The following is a 22522-nucleotide window of genomic DNA, read 5'->3' as shown; positions in this document are numbered from 1 at the left end:
ATACTTTTTCCCACTGTCCCTGAGGGACTTTCCCCTCTCCCTAGAGTTTTGGTGCCAGCTGACTTCCAGGCAAAACAATCTTGGCTTTTTCTCAAATATGAAGCAGCCCTAAAAATGGAATAAGTTCTTTTCCTGGGAAGAGTCTTTCTTCCCGACCCCCTCCACCACCACTGCCCCCCCCCCCACCATTTAGGGATATATTTGTGCATTTAATTTCCACTTTTTCCTCTAGATCTTAGGTTCCATGAGGGCAGGGACTTGGTGTGTCTTATTTCTTGCTCTGTCTGTTGTTTCTTGCCCAGGGCCTGACACATTATAGGTGATTCAATGAATAAAGTGGATAGTAACAATTTAGAGATTCTAAAGACATCCATTCCCCAGAGAAAAGGACTCTTGGCATGGCAAGAAATTTAATTGTAGATGTTCTCTTATCTTCAGATGAGGGAAAGTAGGGAAGGGCAACTTTTCATAGTGGATGAGGAAGAACAGTGGGGATTTTATTTGAAATCAATAAAGAATGCTCTGGAGAGTTTGAAGAAAGTTGGGGTTAATTCATTCTGCTTGCCTTTGGCCCAAAATATGAGCCTTGTATGATTAATGATTGGGGAGTTGAATAAAAAGAAAAATTACTGTATCTTTAGTCTATTACATATACTGTTTTAGTTAATTATTTCAACAAAATATTAATGTAGTATTTTTATCCTGACTTTACAGATAAGAGAACAGAAATACAGAACATTTATATAAATTGCTCACTAATACAAGTGGTAATACTAGAGGCAGATTTTAAACTCAGAGAGTCCAACGTCTTAGCATCTTAAAGAGATCAAAGATAAGAAAGAATTCTTATATTTATCCTCATTTTTACTGTTTCCAACATTCTTCATTTGTTTGTATAGATCAAATTTCCATTTGGTGTCATATTCTTTTTACCTGAAGACATTCCTATCACACTTCTTTTAGTGTAGGACTGGTGATAATTCACTCTCTTGGGTTTCTTGTGTGTGTGTGTGTCTGAAAGCATATATTAAAAAGACTCCTTTGTTTTCTTGTGGTTTATTATAAGGACCAATGATAGGTCCTTATTGGTTATCTATTTTATTTATTTATTTATCCCAGCATATGGGATCTTAGTTCTCTGACCAGGAATTGAACCTGTGCTCCCTGTAATGGAAGCATGGAATCTTAACCACTGGACCACCAGGCAAGTCCCTCAAAGAATATTTTCAAAAATTCACTTTTGAAAGATATTTTCACTGAGTATAGACATCTGGACTGACATTTTTTATTTTAGCGTTTAAAGGTGTCTCCCTGTGGTCTTGTAGTCTACATAACTTCTGATTAGAAGTCTGGGATAATCCTTATTTTTATTTCTTTACATGTCATGTATCTTTTTTCTCTTGCTGGCTTCAAAATTTTCTCTTTATCTTTGGTTGAAAGTAGGTTAAATATGAGGTCTGTGAGTATGCGTACGCATATGTTTTAATCCTGTTTGTGATTCTTTGAGCTTCTTGGATCTGTGGTTTGTTTCTTCCATTAATTTTGGAAAATTCTTAACCACCAGTTCTTCCAACATTTCTTCTGTCCTGTTCTCTCTCTTTTACTTTTGGAACTCCACTTACACACGGGTTAGACCTTTTGCTGTTGCCTCACAGCTCCTACATGCTCTGTTTTGTTGTTTTCTGCTCTTTTGGTGTCTCTGTTTCAACCCCTTGGGAAGGAAATAGCCTATTCCTTTGAAGTTTCCTCAAGAGTTTCCTCTCTTCTCTTCAAGTCAACTTCTTGTCTACCAGAAAGCCTATTATCAAACTTTACCTCTTCATTTGGTGACAACTGAATTGTTTAGTTTTGTGTGATGCAATAACAGGCAGTTACATGGATAAAGACAGAAACTTTGATTTTTTCAGACATTACCTCTGGCTCTAAGAGACATGAGCCTAACTGGAGAGCGAAGCCTTGTCCCATAGGACAGCATATGGGAGAGGCAGCATGAGATGGTTATCCTAATATGGGCCTGCTTGGTTTCAAGTCTTTTACTGGTCCTATGGTTTTAGCTAACTACCTGAGCCACATTTTCCTTATTTACAGTGAGAATACTGCCATCGACTCATACATCTACTAAGCCCTAAATGAGGAATAACATGTAAAGCATTTAGGTTGGCCTTAGGCACGTGTTTGGTCTCTAATGGTTGTTGGATCTGAATGTAATAGAATAAGTGATTGTACTAGTTTGCTGGGGCTGCTGTAACAAGGTGCACAGACTAGGCAGCTTAAACAACAGAAATGTACCCTCTCACAGTTCTGGAAGCTTGAAGTCCAAAGTCAAGGTGCCAGCAGTGTAGGCTCCTTCTGAAGGTGATGAGGAAGACATGCTCTGTGCTTCTCTCCCAGACTCCTGTGCTTTTCTAGAAATCCCTGATGTTTGGTGGCATGTAGGCACATCACCCAAATTTCCACCTTCACGTTCAGATGGTTTTCTTCCTGTGCACATGTCTGTGTGTAGCATTTCACAAGGACACTGATCATATCGGTATAGGGGTCCACTCAACTCCAAATATGTCCTCATCTTAACCAATCACATTTTCAACAATCATCTTTTCAAATAAGGTCATGGAAAGTTCCCTGGTGATCCAGTGTTTGAGACACCAAGGGGGCTTAAACACCTGCAGAGGGTGCAGAGTCTGACCCTGGTGGGGGAACTAAGATCCCACATGCCTCCCAGTGGGGCCAAACAAACAAACAACAAAAGATACCCAAATAAGGTCACGTTGTGAGTTGCACAGTACTTCAGCATATGACTTTGGTGGCGGGGGTGGCTGTGTACCACCTAATCCTGAACAGTGGTAAGGAAGAAATATTCTAGAGAAGGTAGAGGAGGTGGAGATAGGTCACTAGTAACCAAATGATCCATGAAACCTTTTTCGATTCCTGTGGAACTTGATCCAGGACTTGATAGTCGACAGTGACTTAGTGGTGGTGACACAAGGGCCGTGTGATCCTGGGGGAAAATGTGATGAGCAAAGATGTCAAGGCAGAAATGTGGAGATGTGATTGGCTGGACTGGCAAGCAGGGGCCTGGGAGTAATCTGGAGGCCCTTGACTGCTGAACTAAGGAGTTTGCACTTCATAGTCTTGGCAGGAAGAAGCTATTGAAAGATTATGACGCATACCACAGAGACAAGTCAGCAGTGCAAAGGAAACCTGAAGTATGTAAATACTAGCTCCAGTCACTGAAAATGACACCAGAGACCCACATTACTAGTGAATTCACTACGAGTAACTTTGCAGCTGGGGATTGGATTGAATGAACTCCTCCTGTGTCCACTCTGTAGCTCTTTGTATATATTCGGCTCCTCGGCTGGTTGGACTTAGGGGTACAGTCTGTAATCAGGTGAGAGCTGGTCTGTGGGCCAAGTAGCAGGGTTTATATGAGGATCAGACCAGATGACTAGGATATACAGTGTTCTCAAGACTGAAGGGAGGATACACAGTGGAGATCTGGCTGACTGCATTACTTAGAAATGCCAGTAAGGCAGGGGGAGCTCAGAGGAAGGGACAGTTGGCTCACTGCACAGACAGATGGCAGAAAACGCACAGAGCAGTGTTGAGGGGTTCAGGTGTCACAGGCTGCCATGGCTCACTGCCCAGGCCGTTCATCCTTGCTCCATTAGAATCTCAACACCTAGATCATCCAAGAACCAAAACCTCATGGAAAAGTGAAAAATTTACTCCATCCATCAATCGTTTGATCTATAGGATGCCAGCTGATTTCAAGGGAAACTACTGTTTAATCTCAGTTGTCGGTTGCCATGGCAGCACACTAGCACAGTCCTAGTGTCTGACGCATTGCACCCGTCACTCAACACACGGGCAGCATCTGGCACCACGCAATTCTTGTGGCCACCCCGCGGTCACCACAGACCATGTAAGCTCAGTAATTAACTTGTCAACACTCTCCACTGGTGGCCAGAAATTCCCACTGGTCCTGGAGGGCTTGGCTCAGGGTGTGAGCCATGGTGTGGGCAGGTTTCCTCACCCTGACTCTTGGAAGCATGCCTGGCATTTCTGGTGGGTGAGTTTGTTGCTCATCTGTGTACTCTCAGTTATGCAGAGTTCTGTTCAGAAGGACTTCATTGTTGGGTTTTTAGAAGCCAGTATTACGTTCCTATTACAGACAGAACCCAAACTCAAGGCAAATGTAAACTGACCAGACCCTTCTAATGTGTAAGCTCTTAGCTGTTGACTTACAGTACCTTAAACTGCACTGGGTTCTCTGCACATGGGTTTCTTTCCCTAAGGTCCCCTGCTCACTTGAGAATTAGATACCAAACCTATTTCTTTTCTGGAATGACCTTTGGCTCTGATTATCTCCCACATGAGATAATGCATATAAAACAGTTATTGTTTGGCACTTGATATACTGCAAGCTCTGAATAAAAGTTGGATAAAACCGTTCTTACAATCACTCCCCCAACATGCCAATTGTAGCATCAACAGAGGCTCCCCAAGTCTAGAAATCACCTCTTACTTAGGGTTTCTTATGAACAGGCATATCCAAATGGTAACACTGATGGCAATCATTCTTCTGTACAACTTAAACTGTGCAGTCTGTCAATGACTTCTCAGTACAACTGGAAAAACCCCATAGGATCTGGTTAAGCTACATGTGGAGGGTGATAAGAGGCCAGGTGTGGCAGGAGCAGTGGGCAGGCTTGTGGCTTGGTGGGTGGTGAGGCTAGATAATTTAGGGGTGGTGGGGGTGAGTCAGCAGAAAGGCTGCTGGGTGGTGGGTGGGAGAGACCAGGCTGGCCCCTGGGAAGCAGCCACATTCCAGGAAGATGGAGCACTGTTGCTATGTTATCAGAATGGTCTGGGAGAGAAATAGCAGGAAAATGGAGGCAGGGAGAATGGCCAGGGTCCTGCAAAAGCTGCCCTAGGGAATCAGAGCATGGGCTAGCAGACTGGTAGGCTTCGGAATGGGGGGCCTGATGAATCTCTAAAGCTAGACGTGATCCCCACCTTCTTGGTCACTAGTGGTCATCTGGGCCCGTTGCAGTGAGGGACAGAGGGTCAGACCTTTCAAAATGTGAGTCAGAAAAGTCTGAGGGATAGAGTGTTTATCTGGGGAATTTCTCCAGATTATGGTCTCGTATAGTAGACAAGAGAGTTGGATTAGATGATAACTCTGTGTGTGTCTGTTTAGTCGCTCAGTCGTGTCAGACTCTTTGCAACCCCACGGACTGTAGCCCACCAGACTCCTCTGTCCATGGGATTCTCCAGGCAAGAATACTGGAGTGAGTTGCCATTTCCTCCTCCAGGGGATCTTCCTGACCCAGGGATTAAACCCGTATCTCCTGCATTGCAGGTGGACTCTTTACCACTGAGCCACCTGGGAAGCCCAAAATGATAACTAGGGCTCAAGTAATAATCTCTCAGTTTATACCACAAGCAACAATCTCTTGGTTTATACCATGAGCAGTAATCTCTCAATTTATACCACGAGCAATAATCTCTTGGTTTATACCATGAGTAATAATCTCTCGGTTTATACCATAGCCGGACAGTTTGGAAGGCAAGCACTGCAGTGACCAAGATGACAGGCATCTGCTCTCACATGGCTGCTTCTCTGGTTTGTGTCATCCTGTTTCAGTGAGCTCACCTGTGCCAAGGTACCTGGCTTCACACCTGGCATAGAAACTTAAAATGACACCTATTGTTTTCCCTACTCCTCATGGTTTCAGGCGTGTCATCAAATCCTCCTTCATCACTCTTGTCACTGCTCATGCTTGCTGTTTGCACACACACCTCTTTCCCTGCTCTTTCTGGTTGCTGTGAAGTTAATCCCTAATCAGCCACAGGCATGAGCTCACCAGGCGTGAAGCAGGATTGACATTGCCTAGCAACTGGGAAAATAGCTCCCGCGGGCCCCACAGCAGCTCCAGAGCCTCAGCCCCTGGCCATGTGGGAACGGAAGAGCTTCAGTTGAAATACAGATACAAACAAACCGAACTGGCCCCCAAACATCACGCTTCATGTGCCTGACTCTCAGGGGAATGATATTAACCACCCTCTCAAGCACTGACACGTCCCTAAAAGGGTCAGAGAGGAGGGGTGAGCAATCAGGGTTGGAAAATCCATAAACCCTGCACATGGACACACACACACACACACACCCTGATGAAGAAACGCACGCGCATACGTAGTTGGCGCTGGCCTCCTGCTCTGTGCGTCTGCGCTGACTCAGAGGAGGTGGTCGCACGTCAGAGGCCAGCAAGCATCCTGCATGTCTGGATCAGTGAACAAGGACAAAAGTCACTCAGGTCAGAGACGTTACAAAGCCCTGTGTGGCGGATGCCCGCTCCCCTTCCTGGTCCTCCTCCATCACACACGCAGCACTCGGTGGGAAGGGTCAGCGCCCAGAGGACAAAGGGCTGCTGTCAGCAGTCCTGCATGGGGGAGGCGGTGGGTGTTCAGGACGAATGTCCGTCTGCAGCCACGGTAGCCCTGGTTTGCCTGTGGAGGTGCTTCAGGGGCTCCGTTCCTGATTATAAGGACCTGAGAGAGTCTTTGGCAGGACAGCTGAGCTGAAGACTTTTCTGCCAGATGGTAGGTCAGAGGCAGGAGTGGGGCAGGGTGAGAGATGCAGTGACCCCCTGAGGATTGCTTCGGCCCCCTCCAAGGAAGGTCACATTATTAAAAGCCTAGAAAACAAGGCCCAGAGAGGTGAAGTCTCTGCCTGTAGGCAACAGCTCATCCTGCCAGGAGAGTGAGGTGGGCCGGGCTTCTTGTACTGCAATCAGTGTAGCGGGCCCTGGGTCAGGTTGGTGGGGGCTGAGCCCTGGTCTGCCCCTCATTGGCTGTGTGACCCAGGTCCTCCTGAGGACAGGGAGATGCATGATGCCTCATAGGGTGGGTGTGGGAAATACTGAAGCTGTGAGCATGATTAATAGCCCAGACCCTGGGGCCCTGGTAAATTCTCCCACTTGGAAGACCTAGCATTTGTGTGCGTCTTCATACTTCTGGATTCAACAGTCAGCTCGCCTTGGTGCCTTCATCTGATCGAATAGCAACAGCTCTCCCGTCCCTTGACTGCGTGATCACTCCCTGTCACTTGATAACTTCCTGTTTTTTGGCAGGTCCTTTATGTCACCATCCCCTACCCCCTGGTCATACCTCTCTGCCTAGCACTCTCGGCATCAAATAGCATCTACCGTTCTGACCCTGGGACCAATTCCTAGCTTGTTAGAAAATTATCACACCCCAAGCCTACCTATAACATTTATAAGATAATTTAATATGGTAAGGTTTTAGAAATTATTAATGCAATTCATATATACTTAGACTCGGTTCTTTTACTTCAGTCGTAATCTGAGTCTTGGGACTGGGCTAGAACCTGGGTTTCTGGTTCTGATCTTGTAACATTTTCATGTGGAACTGAGGTAAAAATTAGGGGGACCCTGAGTGTATTGTGAGCCAGAGCTAATCCAGGATGAATCTGAGATGAAAAGGGGTCTGCAGAAATGATCATCCCCCCATTCTTCCAAGTCACTCTGAATTTCACTCCAGTTTGGCATCACCCTCACCACTTTATTGAAATGGCTTTTGCTGAAGTCAGTCGTATGTGCTCCATCTAATGGTTATCAATAATTTTTTTTGGACTAGTATATTTTCATACCAACTTGTATCTATTCAGAGTATGTGCTGTGTGTGTGTGTGTGCTGTGCTAAGTTGCTTCAGTCGTGTCTGACTCTGTACAGTCCCATGGACTGTAACCCGCCAGGCTCCTCTGTCCTTGGAATTTTCCAGGCAGGAATACTGGAGTGGGTTGCCATTTCCTTCTCCAGGAGATCTTCTTGACCCAGAGATCAAAACCACATCTCTTATGTCTCCTTCATTGGCAGGCAGGTTCTTTACCACTAGCAAGGCAATGGCACCCCACTCTAGTACTCTTGCCTGGAAAATCCCACGGATGGAGGAGCCTGGTAGGCTGCAGTCCATGGGGTCGCTAAGAGTCAGACACGACTGAGCGACTTCACTTTCACTTTTCACTTTCATGCATTGGAGAAAGAAATGGCAACCCACTCCAGTGTTCTTGCCTGGAGAATCCCAGGGACAGGCGAGCCTGGTGAGCTGACGTCTATGGGGTCGCACAGAGTCGGACACGACTGAAGCAACTTAGCAGCAGCAGCAGCAGCGCCAGCTGGGAAGCCCATTTCAAGTATAGTGAAAGTGAAAGTCACTCAGTTGTGTCCGAGTCTTTGTGATCCCATGGACTATACAGTCCACGGAATTCTCCAGGCCAGAATACTGGAGTGGGTAGCCTTTCCCTTCTCCAGGGGATCTTCCCAACCCAGGGGATCTTCCTAACCCAGAAATCGAACCCAGGTATCCCACATTGCAGATGGATTCTTTACCAGTTGAGCCACAAGGGAAGCCCTTCAAGTATAAGGTATGTCTAATTATTCCAAGTCGCAATCATTGATACTGTCACAAGCATTAGAAAGAGAATGCTGCAAGCTTAGGCATAGCTGTACATAGATTTGTTTACCTTCAGGAAGTCCAGAATCTCAAGAAATTATTAAAATTATAAACAGGTTGGTTTTTATAAATGTTTCCCCTCAATTTTGGTTACATGTACCCATGTAAAATACTGACATTGTTTCTGATCCTGAAGCAGAATTGTCTAGTATATAGACTTGCTTTACTCCTTACTCAAGAATGATGTTTATGCAAAGTTCTCAGTGAGATATCCATTTGTATATGTCAGGAAATTAGCATTCTAAATTTTCACATTCCCAAGTACTGTTAAGCAGTGTAAAAAGTAAGGAGAACAACTACTATTATATTTTTCTGAGAAATTTCTCAAATGATGGGATCACGTTCAGGAAATAATCCTCAAAAATATAAATTCTTACACAAAATTTCTTTAAATAAGCCTCTGCCAAATTCTTCACTTGACAGCCATACTTTAAAAATCTTTACCTGTAAATTCTTAGTTTGGTTTTTCCTGAAACTTGAAAATTTCTAAGTTCCATTAAATATATAATCTTCTGTTTCCTCTTAAAGAACTCATGTTCACAAAAGGATCATCATCATTGTTCTCATCTGATTCAAAAATGACCCCTTTAGCTATTTGGCTCTGAGATGTGAGTTACCCAGATGATAAACTTGACCACCTTTTGTGGGAAAATGTCTTCTTCCACATCCACTCCTCCCACCTCTGAGTAACATTGCAGGAGGGCGGCCACGTTGTGGACTTAAAGCCATCTGTAATAGACCTATTTCTAGATGATGCTGAGCTTCTGCTTTGAGTAGAAGTGTCTAGATCAGTGCTGGGTCTACCAGTTTACTGTAAAGGGTAAAACTGGGAAATAGCTGATAAAAAGAAAGGGAGGCACAGGGCAGGGTGGGGAGGAGCTTCCACACCAGCATGGCCACCTTGACCAGCCCTGAGGCTCCACACTGCTCTTTTCCCCTTCCTTGTCCCCATGGAGCTTTCGCACCACTGACCACTCCCTCCTGGAGCACATTATTTCCTTCTGTGACTCCACAGGCTCTGGTTGGCTTTCTACTTCTCTGTCCACTTATTCCCTTAAGCTCCTGTGATGGAGCTTCTCCTTCTGTCTTTAATTTTAGAATTTCTCAGGGCTTCCCAGGTGGCCCTAGTGATAAAGAACATGCCTGCCAATGCAGGAGACATAAGAGACACAGGTTCAATCCCTGTATTGGGAAGATCCCCTGAAAGAGAGCATGACAACCTACTCCAATATTCTTGCCTGGAGAATCCTATGGACAGTGGAGCCTGTCCATGGTGGGCTACAGACCATGTGATCGCAAAGAGTTGGACATAACTGAAGTGATGGCACATGTACAGGTCTTCAAGATGAAAAGACAACATGCAGAATGGGAGAAAATATTTGCAAATGAAGCAACTGACAAGAAATTAATGTCCAAAATATACAAACAGCTCATGCAGCCCAATATCAAGAAACAACCCAATCAAAAAATGGGCAGAAGACCTAAATAGATGTTTCTCCAGAGAAGACATGCAGATGGCCAAGAAACACACAAAAAAGATTCTCAACATCCATCACTTATTGGATAATTGCAAACCAAAGCTACAATGAGGTTTCACTTCACACTGGTCAGAATGGCCATCATCAAAAAATTGACAACAAATGCTGGGGAGAGTGTGGAGGAAAGGGAAGCCTTCAACACTGTTGCTACAGTGTGGAGGGTCTTTAACAAACTAAAAATAGAACTACCACATGATCCAGCAATCCCAGTCCTGGGGATATACCTGGAGAAAACCATAATTCCGAAAGATACATCACTCTGATGTAATTCACTGCAGCACTGTTTGCCATAGCCAGGACATGGAAGCATCCTAAATGCCCATCAGCAGAGGAATGGATAAAGAAGGCGTGGTACGTATTACAGTGGAATATTACTCAGCCATAAAAAGGAATGAAATTGAGGAGACATGGATGGACCTAGAGACTGCCAAACAGACTGAAGTAAGTCAGAAAGAGAAAAACAAATATAATATATTAATGCATATATGTGGAAACTAGATCCTAGATCACCTTTTCTTTTCACTTTACTTCCCTCTGGGATATCTTACCCATGTTCATGGATTCAAATACCATCCACAGGAAGACAGCTCCTGAACTTATTTCTGGTCACAGAGGCAGCTCTGGTCCCTTCTACCCAATTCCATCCATATCTCTCTTCTGTCTCTCCTGTGTCCACACTCATTGTCTTCATGTAGACAACTAGACAGCTCTGAGAGGCCACTCTGCCTCAACTCTGATGTCATCTGCACTCAGCCAGAAAGTGATTCTTTATAAATGCAAATCAGACTCTGTTATGGCCCATGGAATAATCTCAGGGACTCATCATTATTCCTAGAATATTCCAATGTTCTTTTTAATTTTTTAAAAATTTGACCAGACTGCATGACTTGCAGGATCTTGCAGGATCCCAACCAGGAATCAAACCCACACCCTTGGCAGTGAAAATATGGAGTCCTAACCACTAGACCACCAGGGAATTCCCAAATATTCCAATAATCTTATCATGGCTACTTAGGTCCTGAATGATTTGACTCCTGGTGATGGCTTTAGCACTCTGGCTTGCTTTGGGCTCTTGAATTTACCAAAATAATGGCTTCTATTCATGTCAGAGCCTACTCCCTCGCCAGGTGTGCCCCTTTTCTATGCTTGTGTAGTGATACACACTTGTTCTTTGTGGCTCTTATCACAACTGGTATGAAATATTTGGTATTTGTTTGTTGTCTCTTTCTCCCACCAAAATGTCCCTTAAAGTCTGGCATGTGTCTTTTTTGTTCAACTATTTGTCTCTAATGCTGAGAGTTGGACCATAAAGAAGGCTGAGTGCTGGAGAATTGTTGCTTTTAAATTGTGGTGCTGGAGAAGACTCTTGAGAGTCCCTTGGACAGCAAGGAGATCAAACTGGTCAGTCCTAAAGGAAATCAACTCTGAGTATTCATTGGAATGACTGATACTGAAGCTTTTGGCCCCCTGATGTGAAGAGCTGACTCATTGGGAAAGACCCTGATGCTGGGAAAGATTGAGGGCAGGAGGAGAAGGGGATGACAGAGGATGAGATGGTTGGATGGTATCGCTGACTCAGTGGACATGAATCTGAGCAAACTCTGGGAGATAGTGAAGGACAGGAAAGCCTGGCATGCTGCAGTCTATGGGATCACAAGAGTTGGACACGACTGAGTAACTGAACAACAACAACAATCCATGCTGACTGCTGGCACATAGAACTGGTTAAATATCGCTGCTGCTGTGCTTGTTGTTATCAGTGGTCCCAATTCTCTCATAACAAACAACTTGACCTTGGTCAGGTTGTTTCCTCCAGTCGTCAGATCATCATCTTTTCTTGGATAAGATGACCTCTGTCGTTTCTCCAGCTTTAAGAGTCAATGATTCAGGGAATTTTGAGGACTCATGCATTCTGGAACTCTTTGAAACACTTCCATGGGAGGGGTAAGGATCATTTCTCTTTGCAGTCAGGCTCTGTTGGCTTGTCTTGGAAGATAAGCAAGAATGACACACAAGGGAGGAGAAAGCCCAGGCCAGTCTGGCTTGGTTCAGCCTGGAACCTGGTACTTGTGGGTGGGACTAGACACAGATGTTTCATGGCAGCCACATCATGTACCTCTTCCTGGAAATTATGGTAGGAGATGAACCAGAGAAAAAGGATGACCTGAATTTATTTTCTTGGAAAGAATATTTTGTTAACAAAACTCCTGCTTTTCCTCATACATGGTCAGAGAGGCTAACTGAGCGGAAAGATCTGGGTTTGAACCACTCCCTCACTGCTGACCACGCCCAGGAACATCGCCCCTAAGAGCATGGTCCTCAGTTCCAACTCACACTTGACTTCTCCAGAGGTCCCGGCTGTCCTGCTCCTTTTGGTGATTTGCCACTAATCTGATACATGTGTAATATGAGTCCATTTGGATGAAATTTGTGGGAAGGAAAGAAGAGAATGCAGAGAAGGACAGACTTTAAGTGGGAATAGATGGAGTGTGAAGAATGGAGGCATCCCCATGTAATAGATAGGACTGTACCCAAGCCAAGTGACACAAAACCCAAAGTAACAGTGGTTTGAGCAAGATGAAGGTTTATTTGTCCCACATATTAACGTTAGGAGGCAGATGGGAGAGCACTGTGGCTTTGCAGTGTCAGGACCAGACAACTGGTCCTGCACCTCTGCACCTCTGCCACCTTCAGCATGCCTTTTCCATCTTGCAGTCTAGGCTGCATGTGTATCTGCATTTTAGGCATCTGGGAAAGAAAAGAGCGAAGAGGGGAGGGGAAGGGCACATGTCTTCTCTTTAAGGACACTTCCCAGTTATTGATTACATTGCTTCAGCTTATGTCCTGCTGGCCAAAACTCAGTCATATGGCCTTGTGTAGCTGCAGAAAGGTTGGGGGATGTGGCTTTATTCTGAATGGCCTCATGCCTACTTTCTTCCTGTTACTGAGGAAAGTGAGAATAGGTATCAGAGGACACACCCTGAAAACAAGAATGGACCCCGTAGATGTCATAAGAACAGCCACAGTCAGCCTCGGGTGTTGGCTCTGGAGCTGGGCAGCCAGACCTGACTGGAATCTTAATTCTACAGCTGCAAACCGTGCAACCCCGGGCACATTTATGAGTCTCTCTGAACATCAGCCTTCTCTTCTGTAAGTCCCACTAATAATAACTACTTCAGAGAACAGTCACCAGAATTCATCATGGTGATATTCTTAAATTACCTGGGGTACCCCCTGGCAGACCACTGGAGCTGACAGTCAGCGTTAATGATGGCGATGTTTGGATGGGGAGATGCCCCAAGGATGTCCTTCTTCTGCACAACTGGAAATGAGCATTCTAGCTGGCCAACGTCCTTCTTGTGATCGTCACCCACACCCTTCAGCAGGGCTGTTATTTTCTCTTTAGATAGATTCATCTCTTGCTTGGGTTTGGAGTTCCTTGGAAGCCAAGATCTTCTGGACAGAATGGAACACTGACATTGAAAAAGTCACAGCTTTCAAGAAAGAAATGCCCATGAATTCCCTCTTCAAGAATGTTCCAGTCCTTCAAATATGCATTTAATTTAGGTTTAATAAAGCAGCTGTTTAATAACTGCTGATTAAAAGCATATTTGTGGCTTGTGATGTGGTCCTGGAATAGTAAGAGCAGTTTTTGTCTTCATTTCCATCTCCTCCTCTACCTACTACCTAATGGTCAATGTTTGTTTTTCTCTAAAAGGATTTTATTAATCACTATTTATTACAAGAAGAGAACATGCCAAAGGCCACTCCTTCCATTTCCATCCCAGTGATGAATACACACCCTTCCCCCACTCAATACAAGGCATATGGTGAACTCAGATACCAGTTGGGTGACTTTCTCCTACAGGCTGGAAATCCAGCCCAGGTGCTGTACCTGCTGTTGGACTGAGGCAGATCTGGGCTCTGTATGTTTCCTTTGCACAGGACCAGCAGTGTCAGGGATGATCTCTTATCCAGCTGAAGGATAACTGAATGATACTTGACATTCATGCAGAGTTCTGCAGTTCATAGAACATTTTCATGTCAACATAAATAACAAGGATGATGATACCAACCATTTGTTGGGTATATTTCATATCTATTAAGTATTTCTATATAAGTATTTCATATCTATTATCTCTACATTTTACCATCCAGCATAATGGGCATTATTTTATACTGGGTTTTACAGATTAGTAAACTGAGGCTCAGAGAGTAGAAATGACTTACCCAAGGATGCAAATTCTAAGGAGGCAATTCTGAAAAGAGGTAAACTTGGGGCTTGTATGGTTTTCCAGATTTCACGATAATTTCTTACCTCTTAAGGGAGCAAGTAGAAAAAAGAAGAGGATGGACTGGAACCATACAAGTGCTACCTGGAAGGAAATATTTTTAGAATCACAACCAAGGGGCCCTGAAGGAAGATTCTATATGTTCTAAACATCCCAGGAGCCACTCATCCTTTTGCTGTCTCCCAGGTTCCTCTGTGGCTGGGGTGGGGATGGCAGCTGTCTCTGAGTGTTAATAGTGAGGAAGGTTGGAAAGAGATGCTGTTTTTGGACAGGACAGTCCAAGCTCAGCATCATTGGCAAGTGGTCATAGCAGGAGGAGCTGGTGGGGACACCTGATAATTATTAACAATAATGCCATTTTTTCTTGTTTGATATTTAATGTTACTGTTTCCTTAGCTTCTTTCATTCTCCAATCGTATCTCTTACAGTGAGACTCATGTTTCTTAAACATCAATACATATGCTTTTTCCTATAATTCTTACAAAACCATTTCAAAATGCATTATCAATATTACTAGTAACATAAAAACTACCAGTAGCATTTGTATTTCTGTTGTCATTTAGATGTGCTTTGCAATTGGGTTATTTTGTATTTTTTAGGTTCAGTTTTATAACTTCTTTTCCTATTTGCTTTAATTATATATATTTTTATATCTGAAACTTTTTTATTTAAAATTTTTATTTTATATTGGCATATAGTTGATTCACAGTGTTGTCTTAGTTTCAAGTATACAGCAAAGTGGTTCAGTTATACATATATATATATCCAACATCTACTTATTTGAAGTACCAAATATTGAAAAATATATGCTCAGAAGATTTCACTCTCATCCATAACTTCTGTAGTCTATTTTCTCCAAGCAACCATTTTCACTCATGTCTGGGCTCTTCTTGTAACGGATTTGTGCAAATATGTTTCAGGGGTGGGTCGCAAGAGTCAGACACGACTTAATGACTAAGCCACCACCATGTATATAAGTGTGCTTTTCACAGATACTTATATACTAAAAAGAAGATACTCCTATTTTTTTCTTTCCTTATTAAGATGACACAGAATGTTTAGTTGTTAAGTTAGACTTAATGTGGATCTAGGTCTTACCCAGTCCCAATTTAGATACAGTTCAAAGACAAAGGCTATGACTTCGCTGGTGATCCAGTGGAAAAGAATCCACCTGCTAGTGCAGGGGACACAGGTTCGATCCCTGGTCTGGAAAGATTCTACAGGCCTTGGAGCACTAAGTGCATGAGCCGCAATTACTGAAGCCTCCACACCCTAGAGTCTGTGTTCTGTGGAAGAGAAGCCACTGCAATGAGAAGCCCCCACACTGCAAGGAAGAGTAGACACCCCCCTCACCACCACCACAACCTGAGGAAATGCGTGCGTAGCAACAAAGATCCAGTGCAGCCAAAAATTAATTAGTTGATTAATAATAAAAAAAAGTCAAAGATGAGAGCCAGATTCCAGCAAAGTAGTCTTCCTTGGAAGAGGTGCAGGACCACCCATAGCTCTCCAGTGCCTTTTCTCTTCTGCAAGAGGACGTGTTATGCTTCACGATTAACAGGCAAGGATTCAGTAATTAACACGGAATGCTCTGGCAGAGAATTGTGCAGGGTTTCCACGGGAAGGGTAGCCGATTTCCAGCATCGAGGGTAGAGGGGTGTTTCTGGAAGTGAGGCCATGTGATCACTGTTTGAGCACTAATGCTCGCTACTGGGTTAAGAGAATCACAAGCACTGGCTCATTAAATTCTCACATCTTGCGAAGTAGATGTTATTAGCTGTTTTACCAATGAGGAAAATGAGGCTGTGAGGTTAATGCCCAAGGATGCATAACTGATTAGGGATAGACCCAGGATTTGTCTCTAGTTAGTCAGATTCCACTGAGTATGTAGCTACTATATCAAATGCAAATAAAGGACTTTTTAGCATGAACTACTTAGTAAAAAGCTGGAATAGGGCACATATTCAGTTACTGGTACATGCTGTCTAGGTAGGAGATTTTGATCTCCCTGGGGGAAGAAATTGACCCTTGCATAAATATGTATTTGTTCATCTCCAAGTGTACAGTGTGGGACTGGACCATGAATGCTTAATGCTCACTGACCGACAGTGACTTCAGAAGTAGGACTATGGGCGGAGAAGGAGCAATGTCACTTGGGTTCAGTGCTAGCTCAATGCATGCACTGTGGACATGTTTGGTGACGATCAGTCTCCTTTCCCAGAGGAGCCTGGCCATCCGGGCTAGTCTCAGGCTCTCCTGGGGGTGGAAGAGCCTGGGAAAATCCTCAAGGGGTAACAAGAAAGTCATTGCCAGCTGTAAAAGTTCTAGGATTTGGTTTCCAAAGGAAAGGGAGTGAGTATGGGTTGACTGAGTTTCAAGACCTCAGTGCAACAAAAGGACTTTCCTAATTCTTGCAACCAGCCATTAACTAGTGAGTCAAGGAAGCAGTTGAAAAGCAGGGGAGAGGCCAGTGTTTAACATCCTTTCTGTGGGGGAAGTGTCCAGAAATCATTCTGGCATAATCTTACTCTCAGATTTCGTAGGGAAAAGTATGAGGACTCAAAGGAACACACACTGCAAGTTCAGACCAGCATCTTCTAGCCTGAGTGGGAGCCTCCTCCCAGTCACAACCACGATCCTCTCCCTGCAATGAGTCCCTCATCCCGGGAGGCACGGGTCCAGGTTGACGCCCCCCAACCCAAAGCCATCTGGTCCATCAGCTCATATTGCGTTTGGTCCCCTCTTCAGCTAAGCCATGATGAGTTCCCTGTGAAGGCAAACTCCACTTTTGTCCAGATATGGATAGTGGGTCAAGCCAGAAAACTTGGGTAACCTTGAAGCCCAGCTCTGGGACCCCCTTGAGGTTCACCTGGAAAGACTGATGGGGCTTTGTGCACAGGCCTCCCTGTCTCCAGATGCTGACAGCTAGAGGGAGTTATAAGGATTTCTGAACGGTTTATTTTGGGGTGGATTTGAAAGCCCCCCTCTCTTGCTCTGTTTTTCTTTTTAGACAGCTTTGCACAAGGGGCAAGTCTCCTGCCAAAAGGCCTCGTAATGCCCCTCTTTGGGGACTGAATTTATCCGCTCAGCTGTCCCTTGTAAATTTATTCCTGTGTGAGATTTTTCCCAAACCATTCATTCCTCCGCTTAGCTCAGACAGCTGGAATGCAGGAAAAAAAGATACATTTTTCTTTTTCTTTTTTTCCCCCAAGAATGTGCCTTTTGTGTGCTGGGAGGGGCTGGGCTGAAGACAAAACAAAACAAATGTGTGCCCCAATGCCCTACACCTACAGGCATGAACAGCCCTGAAGAGATTGGGGGTGGGGGTGCCCTGGGTTGGTGAGGGTGGCACCCAGCTCAGAGGCGTCTGCAACATGGGCCTTGAGTCCCCAGCCTGGGCCGGCTGGGCAGAGAAACACCTCACTGGGTGTTTCCATGGCAACATCACAGTTTAACTGGAATGGAAAGCCTCATGTGTTAGAGCCAAGAGCGGCTCTCTGCACGTGTTCACCAGGCAGGCCTGCGGGGAGGAGGAGGGTGTTGGGAACTTTTACTTTATTTTTCCTTGAGTGATTATGGTCTCAGAGGCAGGTGAGGGCTGTGCAAGGGCTGGAGGTGACATACGTTTGTGAAGAATTTGGGTTGCTTGGGGACAGTGAGAATTTTCCTGCAAGGTTCGGTCTCTGGGGAGGCCTCGCGTCTGGAGCACATAGAGAAAGGCATGCAGGCAGCGTGCACCAGGCGCGAGCCTGCAGGCCTGGAGGCCTCTGCACCTCTGGGATGTTTCTCCTCCTTATGTACACCAGCCCCTGGGGATGGCTGAAAATTTAGCAGCAATGACAGAAGAGTCAGGAGTTTGCCCCATTTTCTGGAAAGGACCCCAATGCCTTGAAGCAAAGGGTCCATGATGAGCATGAAGCGCAGGAGGTTAGAGGTCCAGGCTGCGTGCCATTTCAGCTGCAGGCAGAGGGACATCAGCATCCTGGTTCAGGGTTCCTGTTCCTGTTCACAGCATTCTGCAAGGGCTTCTGTTGTGAACTGCTGCAAGGGAGCCCAGAGGTCCCTACCTGGCCCAGGATCTCAGATTTCCCTTAAGGGTTCGCAGACATGTTTCAGAATCAAGGAACCTCTGTGTTTTTCTTTATGTGCATTTTAGATGCAGGAGCCATTCATATCCCTACAGCACCAGGGTGAGATGGGTCTGGCAGTGTTGTACAGACTTTTCTCACATTCTCAAGTGCCTGCCACCAGTCTGGGAGGCTGAGCTAATTTGCACGGTTGTGGTTTTAGAGAAGAATTCCTTCTGTTGTGCACTGGGAGACCCCTTCCCCTTTGTCTGCAGCTGGGTTGAGGGGCTCAGATGACTGCGTGCCACGCCCAGGGAGAGGCAAAATAGATATGGAAGAGGGAGCCTCTGTCTTTGGGGAGATGGCAGTCTGACGGGAAGTGTGGATTATGGGCTTCCGTGGTGGCCAAGATGGTAAAGAATCCACCTGCAGTGCAGGAGACCCGGGTTCAATACCCGGGTGGGGAAGGTCCCCTAGAGAAGGGAATGGCAACCCACTCCAGTATTCTTGCCTGGAGAATCCTAGGGACAGAGCCTGGCAGGCTATAGTCCATGGGATCGCAAAGAGTCAGACATTTTCTGTCTCTCTCTTTTTCTTTTTTTTTGACAATTTTTCTCTTTCATGAGCAGACTGGAAGGCCCACACCAGACTGGAGGACAAATCAGAGAGGGGCAAGGACAGGCTTCTCATGCTCTGAGGTGCACGAGCAGGAGCTGTTCCTCTGGTTAAGGGGCCCGTTCAGTCAATGTGGGTGCACTGAACTTCTGCCTTTCTAACCAGTTCCAAGGTGACGCCAACGCTGCTGGCCCACTGGCTGCCCTTTGTGTAGCAAAGGCCAGAATACTCATCCCATGTGGCCAGACAGGGATTTTTGCACCGTGGAGAATGGAAGAACATTCTTAATACAGCTTCCCTGCCTTTGTCTGCTGCCAGGATGGTAGCTTTTCTTTTGCAAGCCTACCTTTCCTGGAGAAGGAAATGGCAACCCACTCCAGTATTCTTGCCTAGAGACTCCCATGGACAGAGGAGCCTGGCAAGCTACAGTCCATGGGGTTGCAAGACTTAGCGACTAAACCACCACCACCACCACCTTTCCTGATTGAGTCCTCCTACAAACAATACAAAACCCACCATGCAAACCCCAAGTGTCCATTTCTGTGCCTAGCCTTGAATTGAATGAGTTTATGGGCTGCCCGGGTGGCTCAGACAGTAAAAGAATCTGCCTGCAATGCCGCAGACCTGGGATTGATCCTTGGGTCGGGAAGATCCCCTGAAGAAGGGCATGGCAACCCACTCCAGTGTTCTTGCCTGGAGAATCCCATGGACAAAGGAGCCTGGTGGGCTACAGTTCACGGGGTTGCAGAGAGTTGGACACGACTGAGTGACTTAGCACACACACGTACAATGCCAAGTGTAGTTGTTTCTGGAATTGCAATATCACTTAATAGCTACGGGTTCAGCACCTGACGTCAGACAGACCTGGATGTGAATGCTGGCTGCCCTTTGTCTGTAGCCAGGCATACTTGGAGAAGCTACCTATTCTCTATAAACTGAATTTCCTCAATGGTGAGGACAAAGTGTAATAATGTGTGTGAAGCACCCAATTTATACTAGCTGTTACCATGATGGTTACTCAGTAATTGATGCATATCAGAAGTTATGAGCTGGAGCCCCATGGGCTGATTCCACCCTCTCCCCATATCCAGGTGGGTTTTGTTTGGCCTGTGCAGTATTTTAAATAACATGAATTTTAGTTGCCAACATCTTAAAATTGGGAAATTTCGCATAAAAATCGGAATTTGGGGCTTAGGTTGAAAATTCATTAGCTCTGACAAACCTGGCACCAATCTTGCATGGGGATAGTCACCTAGTGGCGGGGCTGAGCGGGGCTGGCCGTCTTCCACGGGGTCCACGCTCCGAGATCACTGTTGGCTTGTCCTCTCATATGTATTGTCTCCTCCCTGTGGACGCATGCCCTCAGGTCCCGCCACCTGTAAGATCCCTTCTGACTTCAGAATTCTAGTTATTTTGGCTCACTGATGTGTAGTTAGGGCTTCTGGAGCTCAACAAGTTAAGGGGTACCTTGCCAACGACACAGCTACTGCGTAAGTGTAGCAACTCTGGGGCCTCTTTGCCATCAAGTGGAGCAGCCGCCTTTTCCGTGCTCAGGAAAACGTCGGGGTCAGAACTTTCTGGCTGTAGAAAGCCTCCCCTGTCCTTTGCTGACCACTGGACATCTCAGTAGCGTGGCTTCCTTCTTTCCCCCAGGCATCTAAATGCTCTGACCTTGACTTTGACCTTGTGGTTTTGTAGGTGCTGCTCTCACCCTGGTGCCGCCGTCTGGGTGACCTATGAGCTGGACATTATGCTCTCGCTGGACTCTTGGTTTTCTCATGTCTCCAGAGCTGCCTGGACCTAGCACCCATGAACTTTGTTCCTGGAGTTAAGGACAGTGCTGGACTCTGCTCCTGGCAGAGAAGTGGGAAGGACCATGTTGGGAAAGAGGCTTCTGGTTTGCTCTTTCACTCAGTCTTCAGCCTTTAATGTTTATGGGCTGGAGGTGAATGTTTATGCAGCGGAGAGGAGGTGAAGACACAGAATGAAGACAAAAGCCCCTAGCCTTTGATGCTTTTCTTCACAGGCTCTTTGGTGGACTCACAAGTTCATGGAAGTTCCATGAGCCCTGAGGCCTTGGCAGGTCCCATAGAGCATGTGAGCCCTGGGGAGGCACTGGTCAGGGTGTGGGGACTTCCTGGGGGCTGAGGTCTGAGAGGGACCACTGGGCTGTTTCTGGGGGTGGATGTGTTCTCTGATCCTTCATGAATAACCCTGACTGAGTTCTGGCCTCCTCCTCCCCATAGCTCTCCCACCCCCGGGTAGTGATGTCAGGAGGACCACGGCCGGGAGCAGTGAGAAACAGGAGCGGCTGCTCTTGGGAGAGGTGCCTCTCAGGACTCTCTCTATTTGCCAAATTCTCCAACTCTTGGGATGAACACGCCATGAATTTTAAGATTGTTTTTTGGATGTGGACCATTTAAAGTCTTTACTGAATTTGTTACAATTCTGCTTCTGGTGTTTATGTTCTGGTTTATGGCCACAAGGCATGCGGGTTAGCTCTCTGACCAGGGATTGAACCCAAACCCCCTGCACTTGAAGGCGAAATCTTAACCACTGGACTACTGGGGAAGTTCTTGCTCCATGAATTGTAGTGGCATAGGTGCGTGTCTGACGGTGGATAAGGGTAAAAGAGCTTCGCCATTGCTGCCATCAGCTGTAGAAAGCGGGCACAGAGCATTTTCAGAAGAGCCGAGGAAAGTACTCCTTGAGACAGATAGCAAGAGGGCCGAAAACATCGCATTCATTTTCTAGAACTTGGAGAGACTTCAGAGAATCCACCCATGCTCAGTGATATAAAGACAGCTCCCTGGAGCAGAGGCTGCGGTGTGTCCCCAGAATGTCTGGGCACAAGTGAGCTCCTCTTCTCCAAGTGCCCATCTGCCTGGCCTCATGCAGAAGGCCCTCCAGGTGACTGACGGAATTAGAACCTGGTGGCCTGGGGCTGACCTGAAAGAGGTTGCTCGGCCTCCCAGCATCTCTCAGGGCCACAGCCTGCCCAAGCTGCTTCCCCGCAGAGGCCAGGCTCCTCCCCGCAGGTCACCAGGGGCTGCACACTTCTCCATCAGAGATCTGCACTAGCATCCCCCGGACGCTCTGCAAATGCAGATCCGTGGAGTCAGAGCCTGGAGGGCAGCCAGGACAGCACTTTCAACAAGCACCCCGGGGACTCGGAGCTTCAGAAACACCAGACTCACACGTGGACTTTAAAAGCTCATGCAGAGAATGTTTCTCATTCCTCCACCTCAAACATTCCTTCGTAGCATCTCTGCTTAGAGTGGAGAAGTTCCAGGAACCTAGCGCCAAGCCCTGGAGGCAACAGGATGAGGGCTTCCAAGGATCCTGAGCAGCCTCAGGTCGGGGGACCTCGGGCCTCATCACCTGGACGCCTGCTGCTGGGGGCTCCTCTTGCCAGCTCTGGATGTCCTTCTCATTACGCACCAAGTGCTTTCTTTAAAGGCTTGACCCGAAC

The 22522-nt window shown here is 46.1% G+C and overlaps 1 long non-coding RNA gene across 1 annotated transcript; it reads left to right on the top strand.

Moving 5' to 3' along the window:
• Positions 1 to 6183: 6183 nt before the first annotated feature.
• Positions 6184 to 21493, top strand: LOC147342174 (uncharacterized). The gene is made up of 2 exons (XR_015157384.1): positions 6184 to 6320; positions 20749 to 21493. It is a non-coding gene; the product is annotated as an uncharacterized LOC147342174 (long non-coding RNA).
• Positions 21494 to 22522: the final 1029 nt, after the last annotated feature.

Source organism: Bos grunniens, chromosome 29 (genome assembly GCF_055505025.1).
Source record: "Bos grunniens cultivar Pamir isolate PY7600 chromosome 29, Bosgru_T2T1.0, whole genome shotgun sequence".
In the NCBI taxonomy this organism is placed as follows: Eukaryota; Metazoa; Chordata; class Mammalia; order Artiodactyla; family Bovidae; genus Bos; species Bos grunniens.
The sequence above is the reverse complement of the archived record's forward strand: the minus strand, read 5'-3'. Positions and strand labels throughout refer to the sequence as shown.